The 18706-nt window shown below is 42.9% G+C and overlaps 1 protein-coding gene and 1 pseudogene across 2 annotated transcripts in view; both read right to left on the reverse strand.

Annotated features, from left to right (window-relative positions):
* The window catches only part of RCBTB1 (RCC1 and BTB domain containing protein 1), a 68428-nt gene extending 61458 nt beyond the window's left edge, over positions 1-6970 (reverse strand). The window contains exon 1 of the mRNA XM_081082790.1: positions 6858-6970. The gene's annotated coding sequence lies outside the window, so the exon portion shown is untranslated. The remainder of the gene's footprint in view (positions 1-6857) is intronic.
* Positions 6971-17160: 10190 nt separating this feature from the next.
* On the reverse strand, positions 17161-18089 carry LOC308513767 (SIN3-HDAC complex-associated factor-like; annotated as a pseudogene). The gene is made up of 2 exons: positions 17798-18089; positions 17161-17585 (listed from the first exon to the last, which is right to left on the reverse strand). The product of its transcript is annotated as an SIN3-HDAC complex-associated factor-like (transcript).
* Positions 18090-18706: the final 617 nt, after the last annotated feature.

Raw genomic sequence — 18706 nt, forward strand, 5'->3', positions numbered from 1 at the left:
TTTTCCACCTCCCCCTGCTCCTGAAGGGCGACTGGGGCTGGCAGCCACCTCTTGCACTCACTGCCAGCGCCGGCCCCGCTCGCACCCACAGCCGGTGCTGGAGCCACCATTCGCACCTGCTGTCGGCACCTGGCACCGGTGCCAACTGTTGGCGCCATTAGTGGGTGCAAGCAGTGGCTGCCAGCCCCGATCGCCCCTGAGGGCTTTTCCACCTCCCCCTGCTCCTGAGGGGTGATTGGGGCAGCAGCTGCTGCTCGCACCCGCTGCCGGCACCGGCCCCAATCGCTCTGCGCCATCAGCGGGTTCGAGTGGGACCAGCGCTGTCAGCATGTGGGAGCAGCAGCATGGGAGTGGGGCTGCCGGCAGACAGGGGACCAGGGGCCACTGCGGAAGGTGCAAGGCAGGGGTGTGGAGGATGGGCCAAGACCTGCCCCTGTGCCCACCGCAGCCTTGTGGCCTACAGTTCCTTTCAAGGTGCACGAATTCGTGCACTGGGCCCCTAGTATACAAATAATGAACAATTACATAAAAGAAAATAATATTTTACTTATTTTACTTTGAGGAGTATGAGACATAGCCAGTCTGGTTTAACTAATTCAATAAGTACATCCCTATGTAATATATTTAATTAATTTAAAAATATATCAATAAAGCATGCTGCTGCATATCAGTTTTGTGCTCAGGGGTCACATCTTGGGTCTGACTTATATGTGAACCAGATTTAAATCAAGGATTTTATGGCACAAGGCACTAGTTGTTATTTTAGTTTTTAATTACAGTGGGGCCTTGACTTAGGAGTTTAATGCGTTCCGTGACGGAGCTTGTAACTCAAATTACTCGTATGTCAAATCAACAGTGAATGAGTGAGACACATGATGCTGGGCTGATGTTGTGGCGTTCACTGTGACGTTCGCTGCGCCAACTAGCGGTGGGGTATCTGAAGCTGGCTCGTACCCGAATTTTAGCTCGCAACTCAAAGCAAAAAATCGGCCGAGAGACAGTTTGTATCTTGAAAAACTCGTTAGTTGGGACACTCGTAAGTCAAGGCCCCACTGTATTTTTTTTTTTTTAATCTTTGTTGTTGAGAGTATTACATAAGTTCCTGCTTTTTCCCTCCATTGCCTCCCTCCACTGGTTTCCTTCCCAACCCAGGCCTTCACCACCCTATTGTCTTATCTTTGGTTAATCTCTTCCTGCACCCCCCTCACCAATTCCCTCTGAGATTCACCAGTCTGTTCCATGTTTCTATGCCTCAGATTCTATTTACTAGTATACATCAGTTTCTTCTGTTCGATTTCTTTTTTGTTTGATTTTTATATTCAATTGTTGACAATATGTATTTATTGCCATTTTATTGTTCATATTTTTCTCCTGCTTCTCCTCTTTTCCCTCTCCCCCTCCTCCATCTTCTTCTTCCTCCTCTTCTTAAAGAATACCTTTCAACATTTCATGATACTGGTTTAGTGGCGATGAACTCCTTTAGCATTTTCTTGTCTGTGAACCTCTTTATCTGACCTTCAATTCTAAATGATAGCTTTGCTGGGTACAGTAATCTTAATTGTAGGTTCTTGCTATTCATCACTTTGAGTATTTCTTGCCACTCCCTTCTGGCCTGCAAAGTTTCTGTTGAGAAATCAGCTGACAGTCTATGGGTTCTCCCTTGTAGGTAACTAACTGCTTTTCTCTTGCTGCTTTTAAGATTCTCTCTTTGTCTTTAACCCTTGGCATTTTCATTATGATATGTCTTGATGTGGGCCTGTTTGGGTTCCTCTTGTATGGGAATCTCTGTGCTTCCTGGGCTTGTTAATTTATTTCTTTTACCAGGTAGGGGGAGTTTTCGTCATTTCTTCAAATAGATTTTCAATATCTTGCTCTCTCTCTTCTCCTTCTGGCACGCCTATAATGCGAATGTTGGTATGCTTAAAGCTGTCCTTGAGGCTACTTACACTATCTTCATATTTTTAGATTTTTTTTCGTTTTGCTCTTCTGTTGGATGTTTTTTGCTTCCTCATATTCCAAATTGTTTATGTGGTCCTCAGAATCCTCCACTCTACTACTGAATCCCTGTAAATTATTCTTTACTAGAGGCCCAATGCACAAATTTGTGCACCAGTGGGGTCCCTCGGCCTGGCCTGCGGGATCAGGCCAAAAACTGGCTGACATCCCCCAAGGGGTCCCAAACTGCAAGAGGGCACAAGCCAGGTCAGGGACCCCACTGGTGCACGATCGGGGCCAGGGAGGAATGTGGGAGGTTGGCCAGCCAGGGAGGGACTACAGGAGAGCTCCAGGGTGTATCTGGCCCATCTCGCTCAGTCCCAATTGGCTGGACCCCAGCAGCAAGCTAACCTACTGATTGGAGAATCTGCCCCCTGGTCGTCAGTGCACATCATAGCAACTGGTTGACCCACTCACTATCTGCACCCTAGTGGTCAGTGCACATCATAGCAAGCAGTTGAGCATCCTTAGCATATCATTAGCATATTATGCTTTGATTGGTTGGACGGCCAACCGGTCAACCAAACACTTTGCATATTAGGCTTTTATAATATAGGATTTCAGTTAGTATATACTTTGTTTCTGACTGATCCTTTTCCATGTCTTTGACATTCTCACAAGATCCTTGAAAATCTCACTAAGTACCTTGAAGCTCTTATTAATTCCTTGAAGCTCTCATTAAGTCCCTTATAGCTTTCATTAAGACCCTTGAGTAACCTTACAACCATTGTTTTGAACTCTGTATCCAATATTTTGCTTGCTTCCATTTCTTTAATTTGTGACATGTTTCTTTGTCTCTGCATTTTGGCTGTTTCTATGTATTTCTAGGTAGAGCTGCTATGTTTCCTGGAATTGGTAGAGTGGCCTTGTGTATTAGTGGCTCAGCCTCCTGTCACCTGAGTTAGACACTCTAAGTGTGCCCCTATGTGGGCTGTGTGCACAGTCTTGCTGTAGTTGAGCCTTGATTGCTGTTGGCATCACTGGGAGGAGTTGACCTCCAGGCCAACTGGATGTGAGGACCAGTTGTGACTACAGTAGGAGAGCTGCTGTGCAGGAGACATCCCTATGGAGCAGGACTTGCTTCAATGGGGCCTTGGGGCCTTGAGTGTGGATGTGTAAAGTTGCAACCTGGTATAGTCTGAAGCTGCCCAATAGATGTACTGGCTCTGGTGCATCCCAGGAGGTGCAAAGTCAGCCACTGCCTGGGGCCACCTGGCAGGAGCTATAGAGAGATACGTAGATGGCTGCTACTTGTATTGGGGTAGGAAGTGTCCAGGCAAGGCCCAGCTGTGAAGCAAGGTAGGCTACTGCTAGTGCCTAGTCCTGGGCCTTTATTGATAGGTTTGATGCCAGCTGCTACTTGTTTGAGAGATTTTAGAAAAGTCTGAAGTCTGAGCCAGGACAGGCCATTCATATGGAAAAGCCGCTGCAAACAGCTTGGGTGTGGTTGCAAATAAGATGGGATGGGATCTCAGGGAATCACAAGAGTGAACAGTGTGAGCCACACTGATGGAAACTGAGATATGACTGCCAGTCAGCTCTCAGATGGTGGAGGTCCCAGCACAGGAACAATGAATCCTGTGAGTACCCCTATGTGGGAGAAAGCCACCCCCAAGTTCCTGTCCTGATGCCAGATAGTTCAGTTCCTCCCCGGATGTCCCTGGATTCTCCCAATGTCACCGTTCAGCTCTGGAGCTCAGAGGAGGCGGGATCATGCAAGTTTGTGCTCTGGCCCTTTAAGAGGAACACTTGGGACTCCAGCAGCTTCCGTGTCACTCAACCACAATATTTACTGGTTTTTATAGTCCAAAGTTACAGGGACTTCTCTTCCCAGCTCTGGAACCCTGGACTATGGGCTGGTGTGGGGCTGGGACCCTCTGCTTCTCACAGGAGGGCTTGGAGATATCCCTCCCAATTAAAAAAACACCACACATGGGTGTGGGACTAGCCCCTCCTGTGCCTCCACCCCTCCTACCAATCTTGATGTACTTTCTTCTTTACTTCTCTAGTTGAAGGCCTTCCATTCAGCCAGATTTCAGGCAGTTCTGTATTTTAGTTGTAATTTTGATGTGGTTGTAGGAGGCAGCAAGTACCAGCATTGATCTATGCCACCATCTTGGTTCTCTGTTTCAGTTATCTTTTACTAAATAATACACCATCCCCAAACTCAGTGGCTTAAAACAATGTTATATCTCTCAGTCCTGTGTTTTGACTGGACTCAGCTGGGATTACTCCTCAGGTGACAGGCACTGGGGGAACTTAGCTGGGGCTGAAACAGGCATAGCTCTCTGGGCCACTTCAGGTGATCTCACTCTGCACCTAGTTTAGCCCAAGCCTCCAAGCCTCTATACCAGTGGTTCTCAACCTTGGCTTCACATTAGAATCACCTGGGAATCTTTTTAAAATCCTGATTTCTGGGCCTCATCCTCCGGAAATTCTGTTTCTTTGTTATGGGGTGAGGCCACAACATTAGTAACAAAGAAACAGAATTTCCGGAGGATGAGGCCCAGAAATCAGGATTTTAAAAAGATTCCCAGGTGATTCTAATGTGCAGCCAAGGTTGAGAACCACTGCACTAGAGAGAGGATAGGCTTTGTCTATTTCCAAAACTAGAATTTTTCCTTAAGCACTGAAAAGCATATCTCAGCAAAGATTTTTCCCCTGCTAATCTGAGAAACCTTTTTGGGGATTGTGGGAAAGACAGATGCTACCCTGCAAGAGTGGCCTGAGTATAGTCTACCTGGAAGGGATTCCTCATCTCCAGAAGTGATTTAACACTTTTTAATTATTATGTGTACATGAGTATGATCTCATTTTTAAAAGTGTATATAACACTAAAAAAGATATAGAAGTATCTCCAGCTATTTGAACTCTTGCTATCCAAAATCTATCAAAACTCAAGAATCAAAGAGATTTGGCTAAGTTCTTCAATACTCAAACTTCTGCTACTGGCTCTCCTAGACTCAGGAATAAGTTTGGTTTGGATATCACAGTATCTCTTATAATCTGAAATCTCACTATCTGAATATGGCAACCCATTAAATATGCATAGTGAAAAGGACTTATACTCCAAAATGTTAACTGTTGTTATTTTTAGATAGTATAATCACAGGTGAGTACATTCTTTCTGCTTCATATTTTCTAAATTTTATTTTTTCTTTCCAAAATTAAAAAAAATAAGTCTATATTGTGGACTTAATGTACTTGGAAATTTTTAAAAATTAAGTTCATACAGTAGATCAACTACATAATTGATTTAGATAATTATTTGATTAACTGACCTCCTCAATGAAGTCTATTCTGGTTAAATGCAGACAATAGTCATCACGTGTCTCCTGTGAATTCCTCAACACATACACAATATGAAACACTTTTAGACTTTTTTTAAACCACAGAGTATCTAAAAAGTGTGTTCTAATGCCCAGCCTAGACTCTAGACTCCTTAAGAGCCCAAAGCTTGTTTCCATGGATGACATTGAATGTAGTACACACAGAAGTAATAGTATAATAATAATAATAAAGGTCTTTGACTTCCCTTCAGTTTTATCACCACACTGACTTTCAGTTAAAGGAGAACACTGTCTCAGGCTTTCCAGCTTGAGCTGCTGATTATTAAGATGGAGCCAAGCTCTTGCTGGAAGGTGCAGGCACTCTTTAATTTAAAAATAAAGGTTTTTTTTTAAATTAAGCTGAAAACTTGATAACTTTGGTTTTTATGGCTGTTTTCTGAAGCTCTCAGAACTGGATCACTTGGATCACACTCAATCACTGCGGAAATCTTTTTAATGACTAATATCCTTCCTCTTTAAGAGAAAGAGACTAGAGGGTAGACTGTCTAAAAGTATTAATAAATAGACTGGTATTCACACAATGGATTAAAAGATATCTGGGCCCTAGATTAACTGCTATATTAATAGAATCTAAATATACAGTTACATACTCAACCCGAGAGAAGTTCGAAGAGGTGAAATTTAGCCAGTGCTCACATCGAATGGATACTTACTGAAGTTTAAAGCACACTGTAAACCACCGTCAGGGTTGAATCATTTTTCCATTCCTTTCAGCATTATTTACCTGGATGTTTTGATGCTATGATCCCACAATGCACACCAGTTTCAGAAACTCAGTTTTTGCCTCCAAAGGCTATAATTCTCTCCCCAAAAAGAATAGGCCAAAGACAAATAAGACAACGAATCTAGGTTTTTCAAGCATTATTACAATATTGACTTACAAAATTGCAAACCCCAACTGCAGAAAGTTCTGCAGCAGATGACTTCGGAGTGTCTCACGTGCAAATAAATATAAACAAAGGCCACTTCCGAAAGCAGAACAGAGCGTGCCTCCCTTCGATAGAACAGGTAGTTCATTTGAGGCAGGACTAGAGAAATGTCATTTCACTCCGCTAACCGCACGCCTGCATAAAGGTCCCTACTGTGTGAACGGCCCTTCGTGGAGTCCGTGTTGTGGAGGACGGGAAAAAGCGAAGACTATGCTCCGTGACACCACTACCCGCCCCTGCGGAGGCGGAGATGCTCGGATCTAGACTAGATTCTAAGCCAGGGCCGAAGGGGGACGCGGAGGGTCGAGGCGGGTGTCTGTCAGAGCTGCGACAGCCTCCAACTAGGAGCAAAACCGCGTCCCTGCAGCTCCAGGAAAACTTTCCCTCACCGCACCCCTTTCCTCCACCTGGAAGACACGCCAGCGGAGGTGCTGACAGCGCGGACGCGCGGGCCGGAACCCGCTGCCGGAGGGGAGAAGGGAGGGAGCGGGAGTAACGGGGCACGCGGCCCGGCGGCGGCGGGGAACGCAGCAGAGAAGGGGAGGGGCGAGAGCGGCCTCTGCGAGCTCGGCCCGCGACTCACCCGCTACCTGGAGGCCAGCCGCTGCCGCTCGCCGTCCGCCGGGCCCAGCCGCCGGGAGCGCCGCGGGAACTTCGGAAGCTCGGCTGCAGGAGACTCACTGCCGAGGGCCGCCTGGGGGCGCGGGGCGGGGCCTCTGGGTCACGTGGCCAGGCCGCCTCACGTGACACCGACGCCGCGCGCCCGGCGAGCTCCCGGGTGGAGCTGCCCCTCTGGCCTTGCCGCCTCTTTGGCTGTGGGCCCGCAGGCCCGCGGCGTCCGCGGAAGCCGGTAGGCTGGGAGCCCAGCCCTCCGGAGGGTCGCGGTGGAGCTTGGTGGCCGCGGAGCTCACAGCCTTTGGTCCGGCAGGGAGCCAGGGACGCGCGAGGGGCGGACTCCGGCTGTCCGCCCGGATGGCGTGGCGTGGCCCGGGGTGGGTCGGCCAGCCACCCCTAGAGATCAGGGCAGAAAAGCGGCTGGCAACTTCTCTCCACGTGCTGCTGCCTGGGATGAAGGGCCTCAGGAGGAGAGCTTGTTTTACTCCAGAGACGTGCCCCCGCATCCCTGCCTGCACACCGGCCTAAAAAGCACCTAAGAATGGAGGGAGGAGGGAGGTGACACCTGCACCAAGAGGAGAAGGGAGTGGAGCACAGGCCCAGGTCATGGGAGAAGTCAGGGAACCTGGCTGTCAAGTTGGAAGGGACCTAAGACGGCAAATGAAACATGTCTTTTCTTAGTATAAATGAGTAAACCAAGGCCAAGAGAAAGGATGCTTCATGCCATTCCAGCCTATTATCTGCGGAGACCAAAGCACCTTCATAAAAAAAAAAAGTTATTTCAGAAAAGTCCCAGTGGGCTCCGCGGGATAAAGTTCAAACTTCTTGGCGTAACTTTCCAAGTAATCTTGTTTAAACTTACTTTTCCCCTTGTGCTCCCATGAATAAACAGAAAAACACTTCATTTTCTAGTTATCACCAAACAGTTCCACTGTCTACTGAAAGAAGCCTCCTTTTCCTCCTCTTCGGCACTTCCTCAACGGTAGTCTAGAGGCTCTGGCTGCAGAGAATGCCTCTTTTCCTTGACCACTGAGCTTTCTTCGGATTACTACTTACTTTTTCCCTAAGCTGCTCTACTCCTTTTTGCATCTGTTCATTCTTTTGCCTCTGTCTGAAATACCTGGAATCATTCCCCTCTCCCTCCTTGAAGAAAACCAGAACCAAACAATTGTTAAAACTGTAAAAACATTTTTATCAGAAACTATTGCAATAGGACAATTGAGACCAGTTCTATACTGAGGGTTCTTTTCCCCTAAGTTTCTGAATAAAATCTGTTTTTACCTCCAGAGTTGTGGGAGGACTACTCCTCTTTATGTTCATGCTAATAGATGACTATGCTAGTAAAAAGTATCTGCCAAGAACCTAATGAAATACAGTTTTTACAGCTTTAACTACTGTCAGACTCTGGTTATCTTTAACATCACCCCCAGGTACACATCAGTCTCCTAGTCATTGTTAAGAATCCAGGTCTGGCTCTGGTCAGTTTGGCTCTATAGATAGAGCGTCAGCCTTGACTGTGTTCAGTTCAGTCAAGGGCACATGCCCAGGTTGTGGGCTAGATCCCCAGTAGGGGGCGTGAGGAGGCAGCCAATCAATGATTCTCATCCTTGACATTTCTGTCTCCTCTCCCTTCCTCTCTGAAAGCAATAAAAACATATTTTTTAAAAAAATCCAGGTCTAATACCACTTCTGTCTCCCCTGCATCTTCCCTGATCCAACAGCATCATCGATTGAGGTTCATTCGACACTGTCAACTGTAACTTCCCTGATTTCTAGGATGCTGTACATAGTCTGATGCATAAATCTCACATTGCCCAAAAATGTACTGTGCATTTCCTGTAAGGGGTAAATTATTTATCATTGTCGTCTTCCTTGGATTATAAATTCGTCTGGGCTTAGTGCAGTGCCCTCAATACCCACTAAATGTAGGGGCTTGACCAAGATCATAGCAGTTCAGTGAAAATACCAAAAAAAAAAAAAAAAAGGTCTAGTTTGCTCAAAGAAACTGAAGTCAACTTCTTTAGGCTATAACCTGATCAATAGAACTTCTGTAAAACATGTTTATGTAAGAGAAAAAAATGAGGGTTTGGGGTTTGAGTAATCAAGTATTTGATAGAGGACAAATAATAGGTAGATTAGGAAGGGAGGAGAAGGCCTTCCAGGAAAGAGAGCAGTGTGTTCAAAGGTAGGGAGGCATGAATCATTGTTATTTATTTGGGATAAGCAAGTAACACTGTATGGCTGGGTTTAGTGGCCTTATTTACCTCTGGGACAACAAAGGCCTATTTAGTTAATGTTGATGAACTTGAAAGAATGACATATCAATTAGTATTATTTATTGGACTGAGTAACTTTCCATCAGACAAATTATAAGCTCTTCACCTAAAATTGGCCTGTGGACTCATGATAGGTGGTTTTTTTTTTTTACCTTTTTTTTCTTTAGTTCCAAAAGCTCTCTATAAATCTTATATAAAAAATAACAAAATTATTTGTTCCAACAATGAACTTTTTCTACAGGGCAAAAGAATTCAAGTTACAAGCACTACTTTAAGGAAAAAACTGGACTCTACCTCCAGAGTTGGGGAAGGACTACTCTTCTTTATGTTCATGCTAATAGATGACTATGCTAGTAAAAAGTATCTGCCAAGAACCTAATGAAATACAATTAATGTAAAGTTTAAGTTGGAATGGGACATAAGAGAACAAATCTAATCACTCTTGGGGACTTCAGAATTACATTTCAAAAATTAATCTCTCACCCAGCTGGCATGGCTCAGTGGTTGAACGTTCACCTATGAACCAGAGGTCACGGTTTGATTTCTGGTTGGGGCACATGCCTGGGTTGTAGGCTCAATCCCCGGTAGGGTTGCAGGAGGCTGCCTATGGATGATTTTCATCATTGATGTTTCTATCTCTCCCTTCCTCTCTTAAATCAATAAGAATATATTTATTTAAAAAGTTAATCTCTCAGTAAATGGAAAATTAAACATTGTCTTGTGTTTGCTCCCTTTTTCTCCACTATGCTCTTCTGTGAATGTCAATTTAGGCCATTGTGGGTCAGCCAATCCAGCCCTACTCCCTTCAGCTGGACTATCTCACCCAAGGTGGGGGACGTCCAGCCCAGCCCACAAAATCATTTGGTCTGGCCCTGCCAAGGCAACTGCAGGTGGGACTTGAAATTCAATAAATCTAGGAGCTTTTTTCATAGCAACATGAATTTATATTCAGTGAGTTATATTTAGCGAAGGATGTTATAAATATCCAAATGGCCCTTGGCAGAAAAAAAGGTTCCCCACCCCTGAACCTCTGATTGAATGCACCTCTTACACAATATTCTTTGCTAAGAAAATCTAAAGGTCCCTTACGTGGACAGTTGTTTTGCATAGGCCACTGCAAGGTTGTTGATATTGGGGGAGCAAAAGTAAAAGAGATTTCAGTTACTTCTGCAAAGGCTTGAATATTATTTCTTCACAGAGAAATAGCTGGGAGAACCCAGATTATCTTCATCTTCTCTGTTCCTTCCCTCCTCTTGGGGATGGTCAAGATTAAGAGAAATAGCCTTGGCCCATTTTTCTCAGTGGTTAGAGCGTAAGAAGGGTCCTGGGTTTGATGCTGGGTCAAGGGCACGTACCTCATTACGGATTCCCCAACCCCAGTGGGGACAGTGGGGGACATCCCAGCGATACCTCTCTCATGTCGATGTTTCTCTGCCTCTCCCTCTCCTCCCTCTCCTCCACTCTCTCTACAAATCAATGGAAAAAAAATATCGTCGGCTCTAACCGGTGTGGCTCAGTGGATAGAGCGTCGGCCTGCAGACTAAAAGGTCCCAGGTTCGATTCCAGTCAAGGGCATGTACCTGGGTTGCGGGCACATCCCAAGTGGGAGTGTGCAGGAGGCAACTGATCGATGTTTCTAACTCTCTATCCCTCTCCCTTCCTCTCTGTAAAAAATCAATAAAATATATTTTTTTTAAATCCTCGAGTGAGTATTAAAAAAAAGATTAGGAGAAATAAGCTGGAGAACCACCAACAATGGTTACTAGTAAATAGGGAACATTTAGGTCACTATTTAAGATTGCTTACCTGTTTTTGTAACAAACAGGAAATCTAATAGTCTCAAAGATAATAAAATTTATTTTGAGAATTGAGGTTGACATAACTGCTTTAGCATTTTGCAGATGTAATAAAATATAGAATCTATCTAGAGGGAGATTCCTTGATTTTAGCTAAACAAGTTAAACACGATCAGTCACAGTAAGTTTTACAACTTTAATCATTATGGATCAAACTCCTTTGGGGATAAGGGAAGGGAGTGTGGGAAGATAACCCATGCACACAGACAATAGTGTGGTGAAGGCCTGGGGAGAGGGAGGGAGTGGGGGGAAGGGGTCAGTGGGGGAAGAAAACGGGACATCTGTAATACTTTCAACAATAAAAATTTAAAAATCTACTTTGGGGATAATTTCTGCTCTTATAGTGGGATAAATAAACATAATATAAAATGTGGAAAAATAATGGAAGAAGTGGTAATGGAAAATTGAAAAAATTTTATTTTAATTCCTTTTTCCTTCACCCCAAGAACAAGATGAATTTTCCTTTTCTCACCATGCAAACACCCACGTAGAATGACTCAGCCAGTTGGTGTCATTCAGCTTTTTCATCTGCCACCCCACTATTGGCACAATGGATTCACAAACAGAAAAGACATCATAACAAGGAGGAAGGCTATACATGGGCCCAACATCATTAGCTCCCACTCACCAAGATTAATCTAACTAGTGCTATGGCCAAATTACCAACCTGCCAACAACAAAAACCATTACTGAGACCCATCACCACACTCTCCATCAAAGACACCAGCCACTTGGTGGAAAGGTGACCATATTGGACTCCTTCTGCCCTGGATGGGGTGGTCATTAATTTTAACATGAAGAGATACATATTCTGTGGGTTTGTCTTTCCTGCCTGCAGAGTTTCAACTACCATGACTATCCAAGGGCTTATATTATATTTGGTACGCCAGCATGATACCCCACATATTATTGCATTCAACCAAGGAGCCCACTTTATAGCAAAAGAGATGTCGTACTAGTAGTGGGAACATGACCATGGAATCCATTGGACCTTTCGCATAGCATAACACCCAGAAGCCACTGGCTTAAGAAATGGAGCAGCGTGTTGAAAGCTTGGATGAAGTGCCAGCTTGAAGCTGGTGCCCTGTGAGGACAAAGGGCTACCCTGCAGGATACAGTAATGCTCTAAATCAATCACTATTATATGATGCTGCATCCCCAAAAGGAGAATACACGGTGTGGAAGCAGGAGTGTCCCTATTTACCATCCGCCCCACTGAGAAATTTAGGCTTTTCATCCTCGCAACTGTAACCCAGGTTTAAAGGTCTTGATTCCCAAAGGAGTAACATTTCTACTCAGGAACACAGCAAGAGTCTTCATTGAACTTTAAGCTACCCCACCATGCAATACTTTTTGGCCCCTCAAGCCACGCAAGGATCAACAGGCAAGAAAAAGATCTTGATGGGGTTAATTGACTCTTATCATCAAGAGGCAGTAGAGCTATTGTTACACAATAGAGGCACGGAGACATATATTTTGCACCTAGATATACAATTTGGACATCTTTTAAGTACTGTCTTGTACAATTCTGATGGCAACTGGGCAAGTGAAGCAGATGCAACCTGAGAGATTTGAGAGTCTGATTTAGTCCACTAGATAAGTCAGCTAAACCTTTCTAAACCTTTAAAGGCACTAATTGACAGTGAGGAGAATCTAGAATGGACAACAGAGCAGGGAAAGGATGACTATAAGTTACAGTCTCAAGAACAGCAACAGCAGCAGGGGCTGTAGTTCACTTTACTAACAAGTTTCCCCAAGAAAAGTAGTGTCCTGAAGGAGCTACTCCCAGGACTCATAAGGAACAGGGTCTGAGGGCACAAGGCATGGGCCATCCTGGATGCTATCCTGCCCTGCCTAGACCATAGTTGTCAGCCCTCGTAGGAATTGCTTCAACTAAATAGAACTGCTTTGTTCAAAGTCAGGCCCCTTCTGGGCAGCCAGTGTTCACTGACTAACTGATGTCCAGTCCTCCTTTCATTTGCTCAGCAGGTATTGATTGGAGTACTTCCTAATAAAGTTCCTAAGCTAATCTCCACTTCGGACTCTACTTCTCAGGAAATCTTATCTGTGACGTTCTTTCTAGTGTAGATGACAATTTGGAGGGAGAAATATCAAACAAGTAAAATAAATTTGTATTTTTACCCTGAAGGAAATGAACAAAATGCAGTGATAGCAAATAACCGGGAAGGTATATTTATAGAGGAGGTGACCTTTAAGCTAAGAATTTTATAATAGAAGTCAGCCATGTGAAGAGTAGGAAGGAGAGTATGTTTCAAAAAGAGAAAAATCTTGGATACAAACTCTTCCCAAAGAGCTTCCAATGTTGAAGTACCACCAAGACCTTTGTAGCCATGTTAACAGTTTTATTTCAAACTAGAGGCCTGGTGCATGAAATTCGTAGGGTAGGGTCCCTAGGCCTGGCTGGCAATCAGGGATGATCAGGGCTTTCCGGCTGCTGGTCAGGGCCTTCCCTCGTTCTGCACCGCCCCCTGGTAGTCAGTGCATGTCATAGCGAGTGATTGAACTCCTGGTCTCCTGGTTGAACTCCTGAGGGGACACTTTGCATATTAGCCTTTTATTCATATAGATGTAATGGGAGATCTTTATAGCTTTTTAAGCACGAGAATAAAATGCTGTGATTTGCACTTTTTTGTTAGTTAATCCTCACCCAAGGATATTTTTCCATTGACTTTTTAGAGAGAGTGGAAGGGAAGGGGAGAGACAAAGTAAGAGAAACATCAATGTGAGAGAGACATATTGATTGGTTGCCTCCTGCATGTGCCCCAACCAGGTCTGGGGTGCAATCGAGGTACATGCCCTTGACCAGAATTGAACCTGGGACCCTTCAGTCCACAGGCTGAAGCTCTAGCCACTGAGCCAAAATGGATAGGGCTGTGATTTGCATTTTTAAAAACTTCTCTGTGATACAGTGTGAACCTATCTGAGGTTATTGCAACATCAAGAAGCCACCCAAAATTAACCCACTCCCTCCAAACCACATCCTGTGTGCCCAGAACCCTGGGCTTCCCAGCTCACTTCCAGGACCTGCATTGGCCTCTTCCCTATGCCCATCTCCCCAAGAACAGACTGCATACCTTAGAGCAGTGGTTCTCAACCTTCCTAATGCCACGAGCCTTTAATATAGTTCCTCATGTTGTGGTGACCCCCAACCATAAAATTATTTTCATTGCTACTTCATAACTGTAATTTTGCTACTGTTATGAATCATAATGTAAATATCTGATATGCAGGATGTATTTTCATTGTTGCAAGTTGAACATGATTAAAGCATAGTGATTAAGCACAAAAACAATATGTAATTATATATGTGTTTTCCGATGGTCTTAGGCGACCCCTGTGAAAGGGTCGTTCAACCCCCAAAGGGGTCGCGACCCACAGGTTGAGAACCACTGCCTTAGAGTCATGGAGTGGCCAGGGAGTGACTGTTTGTGGGGCTTGGAAGTGTAGTGTCCACAGTACATGTGTGAAGTCCCTCCCAGTGTTTGATGAAGCCAGATTGGAAAAAGAAAGGAAGATGTGCTATAGGGCAGGAGCCCAGATGGTAAGTTCTCCCTACCCTGCCAAGTTCCAGTATGGAACCCCAAGAATTCCAAGAATCCTAAATTCAAGGCTTGGCCATCTAGGTCTTTGAAATGCTACATTTAAACTATATTTATAAATATAGAAGGATAGAACCTATTATTTAAGTAGTTGTTGGCTTAATTTTTAACTTATACCTTTTTAGACATATGGTATATGGGCTTCCATTTGTAATTTTGCCCCAGGTTCTACAAATGTTAGGGATGGCCTGAAAATCACATTACCTACTGAGAAATAATATACAGACAAAGCTGGCTTCTTATCACAAGCAGTAGATGTCAGAGGACAATGGAATAATATCTTCAAAACGATAGGAGGAGTACCTATTAATCTAGAATTCTCTATCCAATCAAACTAGCATTCAAAGGTAAAGATAAAGACATTTTAAAAAAAAATTTTCTGCCCTAGCTGATTTGGCTCAGTGAATAGAGTGTCAGCCTGCGGATTCAAAGGTACCAGGTTCGATTTTGGTCCAGGGCACATGCCTGGGTTGCAGGCTCGATCCCCAGTTAGGGGGCGTGCAGGAGGCAGCTGATCAATTATTCTCTCTTATTATTGATGTTTCTTTCTCTCTCCCTTCCTCTCTGAAATAAATAAAATATATTTCAAATAAATAAAAAGTAAATAAAAATAAATAAAAAAATTTCTAATAAGACTAAACTTATTCCATAGCCTAGTAAAAGTTTTGATTATAAGTATCCAACAGTATAAAACGTATAAAACAGACTTGTAAATTTCTAATATAGTAATACAAAGTGCATGACCACATGCAGTACATCCTACAGGCAAAGAGAGGTGGAGGGGGGAAAGAAGACTGTGATTGAGGGCTAGTAATAAATAAATAAATAAGTATAGAAGTAGAGATGATCCATGTTATAGTTCTACCAATAATTATATTCTACCAATACTGCAGCCAAAATGTACAAAAATAAAAAAGAGCCATTTCAAAATAACTCAGGAGGAAGATGATTATGTCTGGGACTCTTGTAATACACCTTAAAGGCTGTGGGAGAGCCAACCCAACTCATTGTCTAGTGCATGCCTAGGGATGGCTTGTAGCTTCTTCCGAAGGCGTATAAAATTGTACGTTTAGATTAAGAACTGTAAACTACAGGGTGCCCATAAAAAGTGGTTCACTCCTTATTGTTATTTCTACTATCCAATTTTTAAAGTCCATCTTTAAAAATAAGAACTGAGTTTTATTCTAAGGTAGGCAAATGCTCCTCCTTCATTATGAAAAGTCTGAACTGGTAATATCTTTCGTGAACTTTTAGAAAAGACGGAATGAGGGTACTTTGGCTTTGGTTCAAGTAATAGTCTTTTCATAAAAATGTTAGAATTGAAGGGCTCCACATTGTGGATTTATCATGTAACATCTCAATGTTCAGAAAGCCTGACTGAAAGAAGCCAATCCCAAACCAATCCACTCAGCATTAGCACACCTCTTTTCTTTTATTAGAATTTTACTTTAATATAGTGAAAAAATAAAACCCAAAACTCTAATAGGTTGAAGCAAGTCAAATCACCACTCTACAGATAAAGCCTTTACAAAGGTCAACTGAAGTAATCCACAGCTAAAACTGAATTGTGCAGATTTGCAATGCAGTCACCAGTTATGTAACACAAACAGAAAGTCAATTATTTACACACTCCGCAAGTCCTCTGAGAAATGTGCCCCACGAAGCATTAACCTTTGGTTTTTTTATGCCATCCTGAAGACTTGCACATTTTATTTTCAGATAATTTAACATTTTTAATAGAGTGCATTCTTTACCATGTGGTAAAACGTTGGTACTATTCATGCAAGAATACGTATCTTACGGACTTGATATTTCCACAAGAGGAGCTTTGGTTCTGCTTTAAAAGTTTCATATACATTAAAACCTTTATTAAGTACTAATATGAGGAGAGTGATCCGTAGTACAACATATACAGTCCAGTTACCTCTTTTTATATTTAGAAATTACTCCTTCAAGGTATTTACACCAGAGAGTTTAGATTGTCCTGCTTAATATTCAGGTTTGAAACATTAGAACTTTGGCAAGACCATAATATTTCAAAATTATTAACAACTGCCTGTAGGGGCAAGTCCATGTTTCTGAGTAATGACAAATTTATTATCGTGAAGGAAAACAGGTGTAGCCAGCAATCTTTAAAATGCCCCAACACTGCTTTTCCACATAGAAGGACTAAAACTACATCGGTTCATCACACACCAAATCCAGCCCCTGTCCCCTGACATCCCCTAGTTCACGCAGTAGACGGGGGTTTAAAAAGACTTAAAGAGCACTTCACAGCAGCACTCAGTTTTTCTATGAAATACTCAGCATATTAAATATTATGTACCCCCTCTTTTCCCTTTTAGTGAGCTAAAAGAAAGAGTTTGTGGAACTTGTGGCACTGAAAGAAAAATAATACACTCAAAACAGTTCTAGAAATTGTCTTTTGGCAGAATTGTCTTTTGGTATCCAAGTTAAAAATAGAAGGGTCATTTTGTTGCTTTTTTTCCCAAAAAATTTAAATCATTTTTGTTCCTCTTTTACATAAACCTCAGCCACCACTCCTGAGTGGAGATGGGCAAAGGTTCTGGCCCCCGTTCCTCCCGTTTCTTAACAGCTGCTTTCTTATTGCTGCAACCAGGCTTCAATAGATGTGTGCCACTGCAAACTTCCCCAAAATGGCCTTTATAGATAATCCCTCAACATATTTTCTCTCTTTTCCAGTATGTGAGATCTAAAAAGAAAATAAAAACCTGGCATTCTGTTAGAGCCAGAAGCCATCTCTGTATCTGAGCCATCATCTGACTAGTTACCGTAACAAGGAGATTGAGCTGGGGAGGCACTTGAAGTGGTACTATGAGCATTGAAATTGCGACCTTTAAATTACTTCTGCAGTTTGCTGATCTGATTGCTTTTTTATCCTGTTTCCAGATAGAGTTTCCCCTTTCATTGGTTTCAATGTAGTCTTAAAATTATTATTATTATCTTTTTTACTGATTGATTTTAGAGAGAGAGGAAGGGAGAGAGAATGAGAGAGATAGATGTGTTGTTACACTTAGTTATACAATCATTGGTTGATTCCTGTTTGTGCCCCAACCAGAAATCAAACCTGCAACCCTGGAGCATAGGGACGATGCTCCAACCAACTAAGCTACCTGGTCAGTGACTCAATGTAGTCTTTAAACTGGGTCCTGACCTTGCATCTACTACATGATTCCAGGGTGTGTGTGTGTGTGTGTGTGTGTGTGTGTGTGTGTGTGCGCGCGCGCTTAATCCTGCCAGCAATTTCATTTATCTTTTCATAAGCAGGACACAGGCATTATAGATGTCTCCTGAAGGAGTCTTATGCAACCCAAAACAGTTCTTAAAGTGTTTACTGTCAGTGAATCAGGAACTGGAGGACTTAGCTCTGCAAATACATCATCCCTCTATATTTTGGGAACATCTTTGGCTTGTGAAAACCAAACATCTTTGCTTCTGGGCAGTAGTCTTCCCAAAGCAGTCATTCCGCATGCAATACTGTTCCCGAGGTGTGAAGTGCACTCCAGGCCAACCCCTCACCTCTTCAATTGCTCCCTCCTTCTCAACTGCCTTGCCTAGAAAGGTTGCTTCTGCAGTTCTCAAAATAAAGACATTTTAAACCAAGACTAAGAAAATTTCTTTCACACAGACCCTGCAGAAGGAAGAAATATAAACCCAGTAGGAAAGGTTAGAATGCAAGAATCAATGATGAACAAATAAGTTAGTAGACACATTAGTAAATCTAAGTAAATATTGACCAAAAAATTTATTAATTTTTAGAGGATAAACATAGGGTGAAAGTAGAGTATTGCATAGCAATCAGCTGAAAATGAAAGACAGGATTCAGAGTTAAAACACTTCAAGGTACTTACGTTGAATATACAATGTTTTTTAAAATTTTCAGCTATAACTTTTAATATTTTAAGGAAAACATATTAAGCAATTATGCAGAAAAGAAAGGAATAGTTATGATGAAAGACCCCCCAAAAAAGAAAGTGAGTAATTATGATGAAAGACCCCTCTCCCCAAAAGCAAAATAAGTGTTACTGGTTATGCACATAAAAT

The sequence above is a fragment of the Myotis nattereri genome (assembly GCF_964212035.1).
Source record: "Myotis nattereri genome assembly, chromosome: 2".
Classification (NCBI taxonomy): Eukaryota; Metazoa; Chordata; class Mammalia; order Chiroptera; family Vespertilionidae; genus Myotis; species Myotis nattereri.